This window comes from Agelaius tricolor, unplaced genomic scaffold, assembly GCF_023055355.1.
Source record: "Agelaius tricolor isolate 1412-34295 unplaced genomic scaffold, bAgeTri1.0.p SCAF_21, whole genome shotgun sequence".
NCBI lineage: Eukaryota > Metazoa > Chordata > Aves > Passeriformes > Icteridae > Agelaius > Agelaius tricolor.
Genome location: NW_027269281.1, coordinates 11,521,051 through 11,539,438, shown reverse-complemented (window position 1 = coordinate 11,539,438; position 18,388 = coordinate 11,521,051). Strand labels below are relative to the sequence as shown.

The following is an 18,388-nucleotide window of genomic DNA, read 5'->3' as shown; positions in this document are numbered from 1 at the left end:
CTGCTGTTGCCTGCATCCATAACTGTGCTTGTATACAACTGAAAGCTAAAGACACATTATCTTGAACTGTACTAAGTGCTTCTACTATTAACTTGTGGTCTTGGTCCCCGTCCTTTTCTCACTTTGGCAGTACTTTTGAAATCTGCCACTGGCTAGTTCTTAATGCCAATAGAGATTACTGTAAAGGCTGCTTCAATTCTGTTAGGCCACCTGCTGCAGTGGCCAGTTTATTCATGAGTATTTCTGAATCAATTCCATTTAAAACTCCTAATCCTGTCCTTAATACCCCAGTTAGACCCTTTCTTATTCTGCTTTTGAGGTATACCTGTCTTTGTAACCATGTTGTCCAGCCCTCAAAGGATGTTCTTAGGAAAGAGGAGCAGGCTGGTTGGATTTTTGAGATGTTAATTTGCATTAGCAAATCAACACATTTGAGAGACCATTCTGGATTGAAAAACAGTTGTTGTTCACCCACATTCCTCACTATGTGGGGACCTATTTAATATACTTCAGGTTCAAGTTTGGGTTGAGTCTGAACTATCTGAGTCTTATTGTGGGTTGTATAAGGTCCTGCTGTTGTAAAAAGTGCAGTGTCTACTTTAAATTTAAATGAGAGCCTGATAGCATCTCGAGCCCAAAGGCAAGTCACTTCTACAGGCTGTATTAAGGTGAAATTACACCAACAGTCTGATTCACTTAGGCTATCACAAACTTCCTGGTGTTTGTGTACACCAGGAGAGGTTGAGACACTAATTGCATCTGGTCTCTCATAAGCCATCTCATTGACCACCTAGCACCTTATTTTGATTTCTTCTCTCTTGATCTCTTGAAGTGTCTACAGTTCTCGTTCCTGCCACTCCTGCTCCTCATATACCTGATCTTAATGAATTACTACAGTGGATAGGTTTAGATCTTTTATCTCAGAAAGTTTTTCTATGGATCTAGTATACTGATTAAAAGCTTGGGACCAAGGCCATTCAGCATCGCTTTGGATAGAGGTACTGTGTAGTTCTAAAACTTCAGTTATAATTACATACAAAACAATTCTGTAAGTGAAAGTATGAACTACCCCTGACCGCAATATACTCATTTTGCCCGAGTAAGATTTAATCGCAGTTCATTGTCTCCTGGTGTCACTTTCCAAGGGGCTTCTGGGGCCTTCTTCACTTGAGAGTGATGGATCCAGGCATTTATGCTTCTTAATCTTGATTACAGTGAAGGTGGTGAGAAGCACCTGGAACGTTCCCTCTCACTGTGGTTCCAAAGTCTTTTCTGTAAGAGACTTAACATATACATAATCTCCAGGCTGCATGTTATGTACTGGCCCATCTAACTCCCTGCTCTGAGTTCCAGCCACGTGTTTCTCAATTTCTCTGAGCCGTTTGCTTAAAGCCACCATGTAGGCGGCCAGTGTTACCTCCCCAATGTGGGTGGATATTCCTTTTGTATTCCATATGGTCTTCCATAAAGTATTTCAAAAGGACTCAGCTGTCCTTTAGCTCGAGGTTTAGTTCGAATTTGCAATAGTGTCAGTGGAAAAGCTTGGGGCCAGGGTAGATTAACTTCCTGCCCCAGTCTTACAATTTGCTGCTTAATCAAATGATTAATTTTCTCCACCTGGCTGCTTAATTGGGGGCGGTATGGAGGGTGAAGTTCCCAATCTATGCCCAGGTGGCTACTAAGCTGTGGCACTATTTTGGAAATGAAATGTGATCCTCTATCTGAGGATATTGTGGCTGGAACTCCGAAGCGTGGTATTATTTCTTTTAATAATACCCTGGTTACCTCTCGAGCTTTGACAGTTCTGGTGGGGAATGCTTCTGGCTACCCTGAAAATGTATCTGTCAGTACCAGTAAATACCGATACCCCCCTTTCCTTGGGAGTTCTGAAAAGTCAATTTGCCACTGCTGTCCAGGCCCATGGCCTCTCCCAGTCTGACCGAGTTTTGGCCTGGGGATATTTTTGGGGTTATTCTGGAGGCAAAGATCACACTGTCGGTTTACCTGAGTAATAGTGGCATATAAATTCCAAGCAACGATTCTTTCAATCAAGTAGGTGTATAGGGCATCTATTCCCCATTATGCTTTTTGGTGTTCTTCCCTTACTAGTGACCACAATAAATGGGAAGGGATTACCAGCTTCTTTTCAATGGTAGCCCACCCTTCTTGGTTATACATCCCTCTTTGATTTTCAATTAATTTTCTATCTCTCTTATTATATTCTGGCTCACCTTCAAGGGAATTTTGTCCATCTGGAATTAGGGCTCCTTCAGTAGTTACCTCACCTTTTGCTGCTTTCTTTGCCTCTCCATCCACCAGCTCATTTCCTTCCTCCAATTCTGAGCTCACTCTCTGGTGTGCCTTAATATGCCTTTTCAGGCAGCTGAATTGCTTCCAGCAGCCGGATTGTCTCTTCCTTCCTTGTGAGGTTAGCAGTCCCCTCTCCTTCCAGATGGCTCCATGTGCATGCACGACTCTGAATGCATACCTCGAGTCTGTATAGATGTTTATTTTCTTTTCCTTTTGCTGTTTCTAAGGCATGGGTCAGTGCATTTATCTCGGCCTTTTGTGCAGAGGTACCTGTTGGTAAGGGTCCAGACACTATTACCTCTCTGCATGTAGTCACTGTGTACTTAGCATGTCGCTTTCCATTGGCAATGTAGCTGCTCCTGTCAGTGAACCAGGTCTCTGCACAGTCCAGAGGAGTGTCTTTCAAGTCTGGGCATTTGGAGTAAGTAGCTTCAGTGGTCTCTAGGCAATTGTGGTGTCTTGCTTCTCCTTGATTTCCACTGAGAAAAGAAGCTGGGTTGACAATATTAGTCACTACTATCTCTACATCATCTTGCTCTACCATGATGGCCTGGTATTTCAGAAACCTCTATGGAGAAAGCTAGTGGTCACCCTTTACTTCCAGTACTGCGGACACTGTGTGGGACACTAGCACAGTCATTTTTTGTCCCAGGGAAAACTTGCATGCCTCTTGAATATTCAGCACGACTGCTGCTACAGCTCTGAGGCAACCTGGCCATCCTTTGGCTGTTGCATCTAGTTGCTTGGACAAGTAAGCAACTGCTTTCTGGTATGGACTCAAGTCTCGAGCCAATATTCCCAGGGCAATTCCCTGGCTTTCATGGGAAAATAGAAAGAATGGTTTACTTACATCTGGACATCCCAAAGCTGGAGCTGACATGAGGGCACTCTTTAGCTGGTGAAAGGCTCATGTGGCTTCTTTTGTCCACTGGAGATCTCTGTTTCCATTGGCAATAAAAGCATAGAGGGGTCTGACGAGCAGTCCATAATTATAAACCCACAGCTGGCACCACCCTGCCATGCCTAAGAAGGTTCAGAGTTCCTTTGTTGTCTGGGGTTTTGGGGTTTGGCATAGGGCTTCCTTGCAAGCCTGCCCTAAAGTCTGTTGCCCAGCACTAACCTCGTACCCCAGGTAGATTATTTTCTGTTTCACTACCTGTGCCTTTTTCTTTGATACTCTGTATCCTTGGAGTCCTAGGAAATTCTAAAGGCTTACTGTCCATGCCACACAGGCTTCCCTCGTCCGAGTGGCTACTAGAAGATCATCCTTCCTTCTTCCTGTGGAGCTTCCCAGGACTCCAGATCTTTTGCAAGTTGCTCCCCAAACAGAGTGGGGGAATTTTTGAAGCCTTGGGGCAATCTCGACCAGGTGAGCTGGGTTTTGCGCCCACTTTTAGGGCTTTCCCTTTCGAATGCAAAAATTTTCTGGCTGGCTTCGTGGATAGGGAGGAAAAAGAAGGCATCTCACAGGTCTAAAACACTAAACCAGGTGATTATAACGGGACTGTAAAGAGAGAAAAAAAAAAAAGTTGAAGGGTACCCTAAAAAATGAGTGAAGGCAGCAGGGACACTGCGAAGGTCCGGACCTAATTCAGACGTCTGATTTGAGGTGAGCGATTGGGAAAAATAATGGGAAATAATTTATCAAAGGAGAAAATGACTGTTTTGTCCACGTGGAAAGCTTTATTGAAAATAAAAATGTCCAATCTTCTGATTATGCGCTTTTCAGTTTACTGATATGGTGCAAATCACAGGACTTTGAAGCTGATGCCAACACTGCCTTCAGTGTCCAGGCATGGAAAAAAGTTGGGAAGAGATTATGGGAAGTGATATCTAGGGGGATAAGACCGTTGTTGATTTGGCTGCTACTTGGAGGCTGTTGTATGAGGCATTGAAGGAATGGAAAGTAGAACAAGATAGAGAGGAGGAATTGGAGCAAGAAACTGGAGTAGAGGAACAGGAGGAAGATGAGGCTGAGCCTGTCGATGTATCTCCCCCTGAGGAGGTTGCGGCAGCTGCTGTGGAGCTTCACCCAGGGTTTGCTATCGTGAGAATCAAACGGCAGGCTAAGACTGTTCCGCAGTATTTATCTCCTAAAGACTATGTTGGACCTGTGTGTATTTTGCCTGCTCAACAGTTGGCAGAGTTGAGTGCTAGACCAAAATATCTCATGCCTGCACAGCAACTAGCAAAAATGAAGTCACAGAAGAAGCAAAGTGAAAAACAGGCTGGGTCACTGGCCCTTCCATCTCTTCCTGGGCCGTTTGCTCCCCCCTCCCCCTACCCTCGGTCAGCTGCTCCCCCTGCACCTTCCCGGGGGTCAGCTGCCCCTCCCGTGCCCATCCCTCGGTCGGCTGTTCCCTCCCCCACCCTCCCGTGGATCGGCTGCTCCCCCCGCCCCCACCTCTTTCCCTTGAGCTGTCCACCCCGCCTCTGCCCTCCTTCGAGTCGTCTGCCTCCTCCTCATGTTCCCTTGAGTCAGCCACCCCCTCTCTGACCCCCTTCGAGCTGTCTGCCTCCGCTCCACCCCCCGTTGAGCCGTCTGCCCCCCCTCCTTCCCGAATTAGTCGAACAAATGCAATCCTTAACACTGTGTCCTGCCCTGTCTAGTGACAGCTCTGAAGATGAACTGCCGGTTATATGTACATCTAAAAAGACACAGGAGTCTGTTTCTGTTAAACCTCGTAGCAGATCCAGGTCTGCTGTTTCTTGGACTCTGCCTCCCTGCCAGGTGACTGTGACTCCTCGACATCCTTTGAACTTTTGGGAGCACGTAAGAATGAAAGCAGCTGAAGAAGGAGATTGGAATTTGTTAGAGAAAATAGGTCCACCTAGAAGGATGGGGATGACTGCTGCTGCTTCTGGGGGGCCTGTGGCTTTTCCTGTTTTCAAAGCTGCTCCTAATTCAGGACAAGAAGACAGCCATCAGGTTTTTGCATGGAGGGTTCTACAGGACCTTCAGTCAAAGTAGACCAGTATGGTGTTAACTCTTCACAGGTGATGCAAGTGATTCGTGTTTTAAATGCTGATGTACTTGCACCTTATGATATTGTTCACCTTGCTACGATTCTGTTTCAACCAGTGCAGTATGGTGTGTTTCAAGCTACCTGGAAACAAATGGTTGAAAGGGTAGCTTTGGACAATTTGCAGTTACCTCAGCAGGATCCACATCACGCTGTGAGAGCTGATGACTTGCTGGGCAATGGACCATTTTCTAACCCGGATTTTCAAGCAAGATGGAACCCCCTGGTTCTTGCACAGGCCCAGCATCTGGGTATGAGTGCCTTGCTTAAGACAATGGAGATGGCAGCTCCTAAACTGAGGTATATTACCATCCAGCAAGGGGTGAAGGAACCTTTTCTGCAGTTTGTGGAGAGGGTTGCTGCAGCCCTTGAGAAGCAAGTAGAAGATGATAAGTTGACGCAAATATTATGCAGACAGCGAGCACGAGAAAATGCTAATGACGATTGTAAGAGAATTATTGATTCTTTACCAGGAGAACCCTCGCTGTCTGATCTTGTAGTTGCTTGCTCAAAAGTCGGTTCAGTTGAACATAAAATGGCTGCTTTAGCAAGAGTCATGAAGTCCTCACCCAGATGTTCTGCTTGCGAAGAATCAGGACATGTGAAGACCCAATGCCCTCAAACTGCTGAACGATGTGCACACTCTAGGGGCGTTTGGGCCAGTAAAGTGCCTTGTCATCGTTGTGGCAACTTTGGCCATATTGCTAAATTTTGTAAGTTAAGATCTTTTTCAGGTGGTCGACAAGTGCAGGGAAACTGGAAGCAGAACACGAAGGGGCGCGTGGAGACACAAATACCCCGACGACAATCACGAGCCCTGCCAGCACTGCAAAGATCTCCCTTTGTGACTGATACACAGGGGCCACAAGAGGCTTGGCGGGGATTGATATACCGGGAGCTGAAACAGTGACTACTTTGACAAGAGGTATATGTAAAGTACCTCTTGATGCTTATGGTCCTATAGGCCAAGGTTTGAGAGCTTTTTGATGGGAAGATCTAGTAGCACTATTCAAGGTATTAATGTCCATTTGGGTCTTATTGATTCTGATTATGTGGGACAAATTCAGGCTATGGTGCCTGTTAGTGAACCTCCTGTTGTTATTCAAAAAGGTACTTGTATTGCTCAAACTTGTTCATTTTATGAGTTGTCTTCCAACTGTAGTGGACCGGAGTTGTGGCACTGGAGGTTTTGGATCTACAGGACCACCTCAGGTTCTCTGGACTCAAAAGGTGACAGATGAGCGTCCGGTAATACAATGTTTGGTCACTGCTAAGGGATGTCACCTAGAAACTACAACAATATCGGGTTTACTTGACACAGGAGCAGATGTAACGATAATTTCACAGCTTGTTTGGCCTCCAACATGGCCCCTCACTCAATCAACCTTTGGAGTTGTTGGGTTAGGTGGGTCAACTGCTGGTGCTTTATCTGCGATTGCGATCACTGTAACACATCCAGAAGGCCAACAAGCTAACATCAGGCCATATGTTACTAATGCTCAGCCTAATTTATGGGGACGTGATTGCTTAACCCAATGGGGTGTTAAAATTACTATGGATTTTTAATGGGGGCCACTGGGATGCAGGGCTTTAAACGTCTGGTTGTGTCCCTGACATGGCTGACAGATAAGCCTGTCTGGATTGAGCAGTGGCCCCTGCCTATTGAAAAGCTTCTTGCCCTGCGAAGCTTAGTGAAAGAACAATTACTCGCTGGACATATTGAACACTCATTTAGCCCATGGAATACACCTGTGTTTGTAATAAAAAAGAAATCTGGTAAATGGAGACTTTTGCACGATTTGCGGTGGATAAACGCTGTGATGGCCGCAATGGGTGCTTTACAATCAGGTCTCCCAACATCTACAATGATTCCACAAGGATGGGAAATAATTATCATTGATTTGAAAGATTTCTTTTATACAATTCCATTGGCTGATCAGGATAAGGAGAAATTTGCCTTTACGGTGCCTTCTTTAAATCATGAGGAACCAGCCCAAAGATATCAGTGGACTCTTTTGCCGCAAGGAATGAGAAATTCTCCGAGTATTTGTCAGTGGTTTGTGGCACAGGCTTTATCTAAGGTCTGAGAGCAATTTAGCAACTGTTATTGCTATCATTATATGGATGATATCTTGTTGGCTTCTGAAAATAAACAACAATTGTTGGCTCTCAAACAAAGTGCTGTGAAAAATTTAGAAGACCTTGGTTTGGTTATCGCCCCGGAGAAAGTCCAAAGACAGATGCCTTGGCAATATTTGGGGTTGATAACCACCAATACACAAATTGTGCCTCAACCTATAAAATTGGACATTGATATCAAAACTGCTGTTGATGTGCAGAAATTGGTTGGTGCAATAGGTTGGCTTAGGCCATACTTGGGGATAACCAATCATCAACTGAGACCTTTGTATGACTTACTGTCGGGATAACTTCCTCTACCGATGAGACACATTTGACTGCCACAGCAAAAAAGGCTGTAGAAGAAGTTGAATTGGCCTTGACATCTAAATTTGTTACCAGGATAGATGTTTCCATTGGTGTGCAATTATTAATTTTGAGAGATAATGAAATACCATGCTGTCCTAGGGTGACGTTATGATGCTTGTATCCCCATTCATGTGTTCTGTTAATGTTGGATATTATGTTCTGTACCTTTAAGACTGGCTCTGAAGAGGGAAAGTTTTGTTTTGGTTTTCTTGTCAGCCTGGCGGGACACAGAGACTGCAGCTTTTGCTTTTGCTGCTTTTGCTTTTTGCTTTTGCTCTCTCGCTCTTGCTTGCTTCGCTTCTGCTTGCTTTTGCTCTTTAGCTAGTTCAGCTAAACTGTCCAATTTCTTCCTGGACGGTTTCTCCTTTCCTTTTTCTGATCATTTCGAACCTGCTCCAGACTGGGACCTGAGAAACACCAAGATCCTGCACCTTCTGGCCTGCAGCAGCAGCCCCAGCGCCGGAGGGACTGAGACCAGAGTGACCACCCCCAGAGAGACTTTCTGAATTTGTCATCTTTTTTCAGAGTGGTGTCATCCGGTATTGTTCATTTTGTGTGCTGGGGGGTGCTGTGCTTGTTAAATAAATAGGTTCTTTCCACTCCTCTCCGAGAAATCCTTCCCGAACCGGTTGGGGGGAGGGGCTGTGTGGGTTTGCTTACTGGAGGGGCCCTAATTTGGAAATTCTCCTCCAAATTTGCCCTAAACCTCGACACATGCAGATTGTTGTGTCAATGGAATGACAAATGGGAAGATAAATTGCATATTTTGGAGTGGATAATTTTGTCTTTCAGGTCCCGAAAAACCATCCAAGTCTTTATGAGCTTTGTGCAGACATCATTATCAAAGGTCACAGATGCTGCCATGAAATCTTAGGTTGTGATCCTGTGACTATTGTCATACCAGTACAACAATGGTATTTTGAGTGGTGTTTTGGAAATGATCACGAGCTGCAATCTGCTTTATCTTCTTTTACAGGTCAAATCGCATAGCATTTACCATCTCATCCTATTTTGAATTTTACTAAGGAGATTCCTTTTCAGGGGAAACAACTTTGCTCTTCAGTGGAAGGCACAACGGTTTTTACAGATGGATCTGGAAAAACTGGAAAGGCTGCTGTAGCCTGGAAGAAAGATGACCACTGGGAACATGAAGTAATGGTTCAACAAGGGTCTCCTCAGTTAATTGAACTTTGTGCCATACTTTTGGCATTTACCTTATTTCCTAGCTCTGTAAATATAGTTACTGACTCTGTTTATGTTACTAATTTAGTGAAGCAGGTGGATCAAGCTGTGTTGTATAATGTAAAGGAGAAACCATTATTTGTTATGTTGTTGAAATTGTGGACCATTATTCGTAATCGAATGCATTCTTATTTTATTGTGCATATTCGTAGCCATACATCGCTACCTGGATTCTTTGTTGAAGGTAACATCTATGTGGATCCCCTTGTGGCTGCCTCAGCAGTAAAAACGGTGCCTAATGTGTTACAGCAAGCTGTTCTATCTCACCAATTTTTTCATCAGGGTGGTCAGGCACTACGGCAGCAATTTAAATTATCACATAGTGAAGCAAAGTCAATTATTTCTTCTTGCCCTGATTGTCATATGTCTCATGTTTCACAATATTACGGCACTAATCCTAGAGGCTTACTCCCTCTGCAAGAATGGCGAACAGATGTTACAAAAATGCCTGAATTTGGCCATTTAACGTATGTTCACGTCACAATTGACACCTTTTCTCATGCCATGGTTGCCTCAGCATTGGCAGGTGAAACAGTCCGGGATGTTATTCGTCATTTTTGCCACGCCTTTTCCATCTTAGGCGTTCCATCACATGTAATGACAGATAATGGCCTGGCGTATGTTTCAAAGAGATTTCAAGTGTTTTTCGTGCCAGGCGTGTTGGTCATTCTACTGGTATCCCTCATGCTTCGACAGGCCAAGCAATTACTTAACGTGCTCATGGTGTGTTGAAGCGCCAGGTACAAAAACAAAAAAGGGGAATGCAGAAGGAGTCGCCTCAAGTGAGATTAGACAAAGCCATTTATGTCTTAAACTTTTTGTGTCCTTTACCTGACTTACAAGTCTCTCCTATATTCTACCATCTTTCATATTTGAATTCAAAACAGCCAAACTTTAAGAAAGGTATTAAGGTTTGGGTAAAAGATTTAATTGCAGGAAAATAGACTGGCCCAGTGGAATTAGTAACATGGGGAAGAGGATATGCATGTGTTTTAACCGAAAATGGCCCTCAATGGGTCTCTGCCCGTTGTGTCAAACCTTATTTGGAGCACACAGAAAAGGACGGGATGAGTGGTTCTACAGTGAGAGCAAAATGAATAGGTAATTGCATTGGTTATTAGGTGGATGGAAGCATGGACCTTCAAGGAATGTGTGGTAAAGATGGTAATTCAAGACAGAGTAAAGGTAGTTATAGGCTTACACTGAAATTCTAAAAGTTAAGTTAGTGGATGTTACTTTTGCTTCTTTTCCTTGAATTCTCTTATAGAGAGGTTGGCAGTGCTGAGAAGTGTGTCTTGTACCATCTCCTTTTGCAGGGCTCTGACGGTCCCAAAATAGGGGAATTTAATGTACCTAAGGGAGAAGTGCTGCCTTTGCATAGGAGTTGAACTTGTAGCTGAAGTCCACACTTTGAGCAACTAGGTTGGTTGCCCGTTATGATAGCAGCAACCAGTTCCAAGGTTAAGTGGATGTGTCATGGTTTGACACTGGGACAATGCCAGTGCCCCTATGAGAATACCCTCTCCCTGGTTTCTGCTGTGAGATGTGACCAGGAATAAGCAAAGCAGGCTCCCACTTAGGAAAAAACAATTTATTAACTAAACTACAAGGGAAAGGAAAAAAAAAAACACACAAGGAAAATGAAAACTTCACAAATACATCTCCTCCTCCTCCCCACCAAATTCCCAATACAATACATCCCCCAAATCATTGACTCTCAGTCCGGCACCACCCTTCAGAATACTCAATCCTCAATTCATCAAGAGGAGAAGGAGTCCTTCTAGTGCCAATGTTGACCTCTTCCTTTCATGTCCAGCGCTCTCACCACTGAACACGGACCAGAGCTGCTTCTAGGGTCGACTTTTAAGGATGCTTCGTCCCACTCCAAAAAGGCACAGTCTCAACTTTGGGACATCTGTCCCCCCCATATTTTTCACCCCCTGGGGCCGAGGGATACCCACACCGAACCCTCTTGGTCCTGAGGCATTGCCTCCCCCTAGAATGCAGTCTCTGTATCACAAGGAACATGGTTCTGTCCATGTCTATACAAAAAGAGTCCAGCAAAAGCCACTCCATCATCTCTTCCCACTAAGATTCTTCTCTATTCTTCCATCATCTCTCACTTGCCCAGACCTCTCTCACACTTGCCCATTTCCTTCTTCATCTTCCACTCTATCTCTCTTCTATGAAAGGTTAATGTTCTGTAAAGTCTTCATTGTCTGAAAAGGGCTTAAAAGCTCCTACAAGCGTCCGGCTGTACCCCCCCCCCCCCCCTTCTTCTTCTCAGCCGTGCTGCCGGCACAGGCACATGTTTATCAAGTTTCAAGGAAACAGTCCCAGGCATCGGCTCTCTCTCTCTCTCTGTTTTCCGGTGGGGGCTGCCCAATGGCTCCCGGTGTCTCTCCTTCTCTCTTCCACCCTTCCACCCCCGGGGTCAGGCCTACCTCTCCCAGCCACATGGCTTCCCCTCCCCCCGCCCAACCAGCAGCTGGGCTGGGGGAGAGACCCGAACTCCTTCCCGCCGGAAACCCAAGAGAGCCTCCCAGGGGAGAGCCCTGCTTTTAACCCCGTGTTCTCAGAGGCGGATCCAATGTCCCAATGCCCACATTAGGTGCCAGTATTAAAATCTGAGCACCAATTGGCCTGACCACAGCATCCCAGAAAACATATTTCCTGTCAAACCACCACAGGATGCTACTTAGTTCTGAGTGGTGACTGGGCAAATGACTTGGTCTCTGACTCTGTGTGGGAGAAAGTTATTTGATTAGAGGTGAAGGTGTCATTCTGCTACAAATGTGTCATCTGGAAATTGCGAGGTCTGTAACGGTATTTGAAGATCTGTCTTTATGTGCTTTGTTTATATATGAACCTTAAGATTGAGGGTGTGTGTGTGTTGTGGAGTTGGTAGAAGTTGGTTATCTGAAAGTGAATGAAGAACGGATCCTCCATTTGCTTGGATTTTTGCAAGGGCCCTGCAGAAGTCCTTAGCAGTTTTATTTGCTGGTCAAATACGAAAGGGGGAATTGTGGGAAAGATATTCTGTGCTGTCCCTGTGAGATTGCAAGGGCCTCCTGAAGATAAGGAGAAGCCCCATATCTCTCCTGAAGGAACGCCAAGGTCGTTACCATGGAGACCAGAGGAAGGAGAGAAAGTTGGGAGATATGGACTCTCGCTGGCTCAAGGGTGACGTGGCTCCCTGGTTGTCTGCTGGGAACTTTGTTTCTCTTTTATGGCCAATGGACACTGTATATGTGTTAGATGGATGTCAATATCTGGAAGAACTATAAAAGCTACATTGGTTTAATAAAATCTCTCTCTTGCACCCTTCTGATGGAGTTGTGTATTATTGTACTGTGTCGTGGTCTATAGCGACATCCTGGTACATCAGCGGCCCATACCCCGGGAAATACTTGACTTAATATCTCTTCATCAATTTCCTCCTTGATTTCAATAGCTGTTAAGGTTAAACTTAATACCTCTATGTACTTTTGATCATTCACCTCCAGAGTAACCTCTCCATTTTTTTAATGTAATGGTTGCTTGTAACTGCTCCAATAAATCTCTCCCTAAAAGTGCCTTTGGCGAATTGGGCATATACAAGAATTTATGAATACGCCATTGTTTTCCCAATTTGTACCTTAAAGGTGTGCAAAAATATTCCTTTTCAGAGTGGCCAGTTGCCCCCTGCACTAAAATATAATCATTTTCCACAGGTACTAAAGCTTTATTTAAAACTAAATATGTGGCCCCTGTATCAACCAAAAATTCCACCTTCTTCCCTTCTTCCCCCAGCCTCATTGTTATAACCAGTGGATCCGCTGGGGTAGAATCCCTCGTTCCTCCTCAGTTGTTTTGTATGTGTGCAGCCACTTGTCGGTCACCTCGTCTCCATTCTGGGCATTGATTTTTCCAGTGACCAGTTCTTTTACAGATTGCACACTGGTTTCTGTCCAGCCAAGGTGGTCCTTGTCTGGGTGGTCTCTGGTTGCATTTTCCTTGCCTTTCTTCCTGTACCACTGCTACCAACTTTTTCATTCCTTGTTTATATCCTTCTTCTTGGTTACTAAATACCCTCCATGCCTCTTCTAGCAAGACTTCGAGGTTTCTCCCTTCCGGCCCCTGGATTTTCTGAAGTTTAAGTCTAATATCTCCAGCAAACTGCCCCAAAAATGAATTAACTAGCTGATTCATCCCTATCTCACACCCCGGATCCAATGATGTATGAAGACGCATAGCATCCCTTAAACGCTCTAGAAACTCAGACGGAGTCTCGGAAGGCCCCTGCTTAAGGGAATATAAGGCAGACCAATTTATGGTTTTTGGAATAGCTCTTTCCACCCCTGTTGCTATCCACTCTTGATAATCTGCTAATTTCTTTACCTCTGCTGATACATTAGGATCCCATTCTGGGTCTTGGAGGGGGAAATATTCTTTTACATCTATCTGCTTGATGTTGCAGTGATCCTCTGCTAAAGTCCTTGCTGTCTTTAAGATCAGCTGTTTTTCTGTTTCAGTGAAAGCATCCAGTAGTAACTGGATGTCAGCCCAATCTGGATTGTGTGCTTGATGACATATCATAGACGTTTGGCAGTAAGTATCGGATCAATACAATAATTCCTAGCAATCCTTTCCCATGCCTCTAAATCACGAGTGGTAAATGGCACTTTAATCATTAATCTCCCTCCTTCTGGTCCCACTGCCTCTCTCAGAGGGGCCTGTAATACTGCTTGCCTCCTAGTTCTAGATGCAACTGGACTGTCAGGGTGGAGTGTATTGTAGTGGATGTGCCTTCCCAGCCTGAGTCCTCCTCCTTTTTGGAGAGGTCCCTTTCTTCTTCATTCTCATCCTCAACCTCCCTCCTCGGAGGAGGAGCTTTCATCCACTCAAATGTATCTCGTTCTTGCTCCTCAGAATGATAAATCTTGTCTGATCTCATGCACTGCTGTCTTATACTGCATGCTGAACAACAACGTTAGATTTGCCCTCTCTTTGCCTTGTTTTCCTTTTCAAGGGACAAGACCAGTGGATCCGAGGGTGGTCTGATTTCAGAGTCCCTTTGCCATTCTTGGTGATTTCTTAAAACAAAAAACATATCAGCATATGAAACCTCATCCCATTTACCTTCCCGTCTTAAAAACAACATTAACTGCAGTAAGGGATTATAATCTAAAGTTCCAGTGGGTGGCCATTTCGCTCTGTCCTCTAACATGTATAATGGCCACCAGCGTGTGCAGTATTGAATTTGATCTTTTTTATTCTCAGAGCCCACCCTACTGGTGACTTCCTTCCAGTGGGCCAAGATACACCCCAAGGGGCTAGCCCAAGGAACTTCTTTGCTCTGGTTAGTTTCCATTATCTCCTTCTCTTTTCCCTATCTCGCTTCCACCCAAACCTCTCTTCACAGAGCTTCACAGTCATTTCCCAGTCTTCCTCCCACACACAGCTCCAGGTGGCAGGTATCAGATGTGATTTCCCACACACAAGCTTTAAGATCTTAGGTTCTGAATCAGCTTGATCAGGAAACTTTAATTTACCCTTCGGGCATATGCCCTGATGCCTATTAGAACAGCAATACCAGTGTCTCTCACAAACTCCGCACTGCAATAATACCCACGCAGGGTGCCAGCCTCTTGGTGCACCAAAGGCTCTCAAGAATTGCCCACAGAGGCAGGCTGTTCTGTTTATCACTCCAGGGAATTCTAAATCATCTACGGCAGGTTGTTCCCAGTCCAGACTTACTATAGTACCAGCTGAAATCTGGTAAAGCCCCTCTAAATGGACTTGTTTGTCTCCTCTATCTATCCAATAATTCACAGGATTCACAAACTCTCAGGGGTCGAGTCCAAACCACCAGGGCAGAGGAACCCCTTGGGTTCGTCTAGCCACGGTTAAAGCGTGCACAATCTACACAAATCACCACCTTTGAACACAAAACATGTCCTCACCCACACTTCTCCACTTGCTCCACTTCTCTGCCGGGCGGTCCCTGCCCCCACAGCCTGCCTCAGCCGGTACCTCACCTCACTTGGTCTCACTTGGTCGCTTCAGTCGTGGGTAGAAACCCCCCCGCACTGTAGGTATACTCGCTCGCTCTCTTTTATACACCACGCACTCACACTAACATTAACCACGCAATGCATTAACCATACAATATCCGGACACCACAAACACACACACGGGTTCATTCGACCCGCCCCCAGAGTCACTACCGGTCGCTCTATCAAACAGTGAACTCCCGTTTCTAGTCCAGTCGATCCATCAACCGGTCTGCCTGCAGGTACAGTAACGAGGCTGCCCACTCAGACATCTCTGAGTGACTTTTTCAGCAGTCCTATCTCTCTCTCTCTCTCTCCCCCAGGGCCCCTCAATACATACTGTTTATCTCCGCACACCAGCAGGTCCTTGTCTGTCTCCACAAGAGGCAATCCAAGACGAGCAGAGCTCCTTCAGGAAAATCCCGGGGTGCGCCTCAGGAGGTCTGTCTTCCCTCTGCCCCTGCGAGGACAGCCTCCTGGCTGGCTTTACCAAAATGATTTGTGGAAGCAAACAAACTCCACAACTTTTGTGAAAGTTATAAAGCCGGTATGTTTATTGCAGCGCTGGACGCATGTGGGGACCGCTCCCCTCAAAATACATGCGTACCTCTGGGAACTCCAGATCCTTTTTTATCTCTCTCTCAAATACATATGCATGCAATTTCACAATAGGTTCATACATATTCATTCTACTGTTTTCGGAGTGACATTTGCCGCTAATTCTTCTTTATCAGAAAGAATTCCTGGGTCAGGTTGCCCTCTCTCTGTAACAGTCTCTCTGTCTGCCCCCCCCTTATCTCTGGTCCTTCGGTGGCAGCAGTTTCTCCAAGCACAGGTTTTTTACAAGCACAGGCAGTCAGACTAAACAGCTATGTTTTCAAGCTACAGACTTAACTCAAAGATGTCCATTTCACTTAAATCAAAATAGATTTCTACTCTGGAAAATTTCCACTCTGTCTCACTGCAACCTGACTTGATCCACCTCATCTCTCAATCACTTCTGCAACTCACAGCGTAGGACTCCATATGGCAGCTTTCCATTTTCTATTTATCCCTACAATACAGCCAGAACCATCATTGAAGAGAACACGTTGATTTTCATTTTCTGGTAGCTGATTATATGGTGGGGCCTTCTCAGCATGTCACCTGGTCCTCTTCCTTTTCTGATGATAGTCCAAAATTATCACCTTGAGGCCAGTTCATGATGACTTCCAAGATCCCTGGGTGATTGGGTGTGGATGTGACAGTCTGGTCAGAGAGAGAGAAAGCTAGATAGGCTTTTCCATGAGTTGGTCTGGGAGGCTTTAGGGAGCTGGAGAGAGATAATGATAATCAAATGGAAACAATCCTCAGGTGGTGTTTTTTAACAAGCTGTTTTCCCATAAGGATGTTTTACCAAAAGGGTGGTTTCTTAATTAGCTAATGGTGATGGTGTTTTGATTAAAGGACCAATCAGGTCCGCCTGTATCAGAATAGAGTATAAAAAGGAATGGGTTCCTAATAAAATTGTTATTAGCCTTCTGAAAATGCATGGAGTGTGTCACTTTTTATCCATGTAATTTCTAACTCAACTGTGATAATTGGGGTTTCCTATTTTATCTTGCTGTATGATCAGCACAGTCCACTTACTCCACATAGCATCAGTGGCATGATGTGTAGAAGGAACTTTCCCTTTGAACATCCAGCCCAGCACTGATAGTAGAAGTCCCAGGAGGAGCTAGGCTTTGGTGCCAATCACTTCTGAGGCAGCTCAAACCCCTTCATAAGGTGCCAGGATCTCTTTTTTGGTTGGGGTGTAACAGGCCTTAGATCCTTTGTATCCCCAACTCCAGAACCCCAGTGGTCATACTTCAGTCTGCCCAGGTACTTTTTGCCAGAGGCTCCAGGAAGGACCATTCTCCCCAGCTGCAGTGTAGAGCACATTCTTTACATTCTGTCCTGTTGTTACGAATGGGAAGGCAAGAGCTTAGACAAGTCCTGCCTTGAACTCAGATTTCTGGCAGTAGCTCTGTTTGGGGTGGCCTGCACCCCAGATGGCTCTCGCTCGCTCACAAATTCTTAATAATGGCCAATTAGGTCTATTACAAAAGGAATTTAACAGACATGAGACTTCAACAGACTTCTTACTACACAGGAATAAAACAAAAAATAACCACTAGTAGATAAAATACAGTGCACGATAAAGGTACCTATATTACAGCTAGCAAAGAAATAGTATAGATAAGGATTCAATGTAACTTACCACCAAATTGATGATCGGGTACACATAAAATTCTTTCTCTCAATTCCCAGAAAAGTAACCATGGAATTTGCATCCAAACTCCAGGGAGAAGTCCCCTGCATGTTTCCTGGGTGAGTGTAAGAGGCTTTTTCCTCAGTGGAATTTTGTGTAGCTTTTATAGTTGTAAAAGTAATGTCTCTCAGTCCAGAATCCCTAGCTTATCTCCCCACATCTGTTCTCACCCCCAGGTGTTTATTGGGAGTTCTGGTGACAGAGGAAGAAATGATTCACTAGCTTGTGACAATTTACTAGTCAGAGAGCTGGCCTGGGTTATCTCATCATTTCATGTGGAGTGGAGAATGCCTGGAGCTGTCGCACCAGCTGCAGATAAGCTCTTCTGTGGTAGGGGGGATGTCCTGCCACAATCTGTCCATGCTAAAACAAGTCTATTTTTCTCTTACAGCACCCCACAGGCTGGCAAAAGAAAATGCTGTGTTCATATTACTATAAACTGAGTACAAGTGGTTTAAACAAATGAGAACACCCATTGTGGTCTTCTCTGTTAACATTGAGAACTGAACAATGGCCCTTATCTGATATACTGCCTCAGAGGGAAAGAATTAATGAAAGGGACCACCAATTGATTGTGGATGCACTTGGTGCAGCCCAAAATAATATTTTTCTAACTCTTGGTTGTGTCCAGGCTCAACTGTGGATGCAATCTATGGTAGCAGCATCATAAGAGAGGGTGAAGATGGCACCTAGCCCACTGAAATTCAAAAGGTGATTTGGGATAATGCAACTAAATGTGAAAAAGAATTCCAATCCTGGTGCTATTTAGTAAATTTTACTTATGATCCCATCAAGAATAGGACCAATAGCTTTTGTCTCGACAATGCACAATGCTTTATTATACACCATATGCAAAATCATGGCACTGGGATTAAATTACAATAATGTTCTATCCATTGGAACACAGAGTGTGGGCCCAAGATAGCAGAAACAAATGGTAAACTGTTGATGCTGGCATATGCATTATACGGGAAGAGCAAGGGTTTGTTTGTGAGTGT

The 18,388-nt window shown here is 44.8% G+C and overlaps 1 long non-coding RNA gene across 1 annotated transcript in view; it reads left to right on the top strand.

Moving 5' to 3' along the window:
* The first annotated feature begins 7,931 nt into the window (after window positions 1-7,931).
* The window catches only part of LOC139598999 (uncharacterized), a 143,551-nt gene continuing 133,094 nt past the window's right edge, over window positions 7,932-18,388 (top strand). Inside the window, exon 1 of the long non-coding RNA XR_011682127.1 lies at window positions 7,932-8,359. This is a non-coding gene — a long non-coding RNA (uncharacterized lncRNA). The remainder of the gene's footprint in view (window positions 8,360-18,388) is intronic.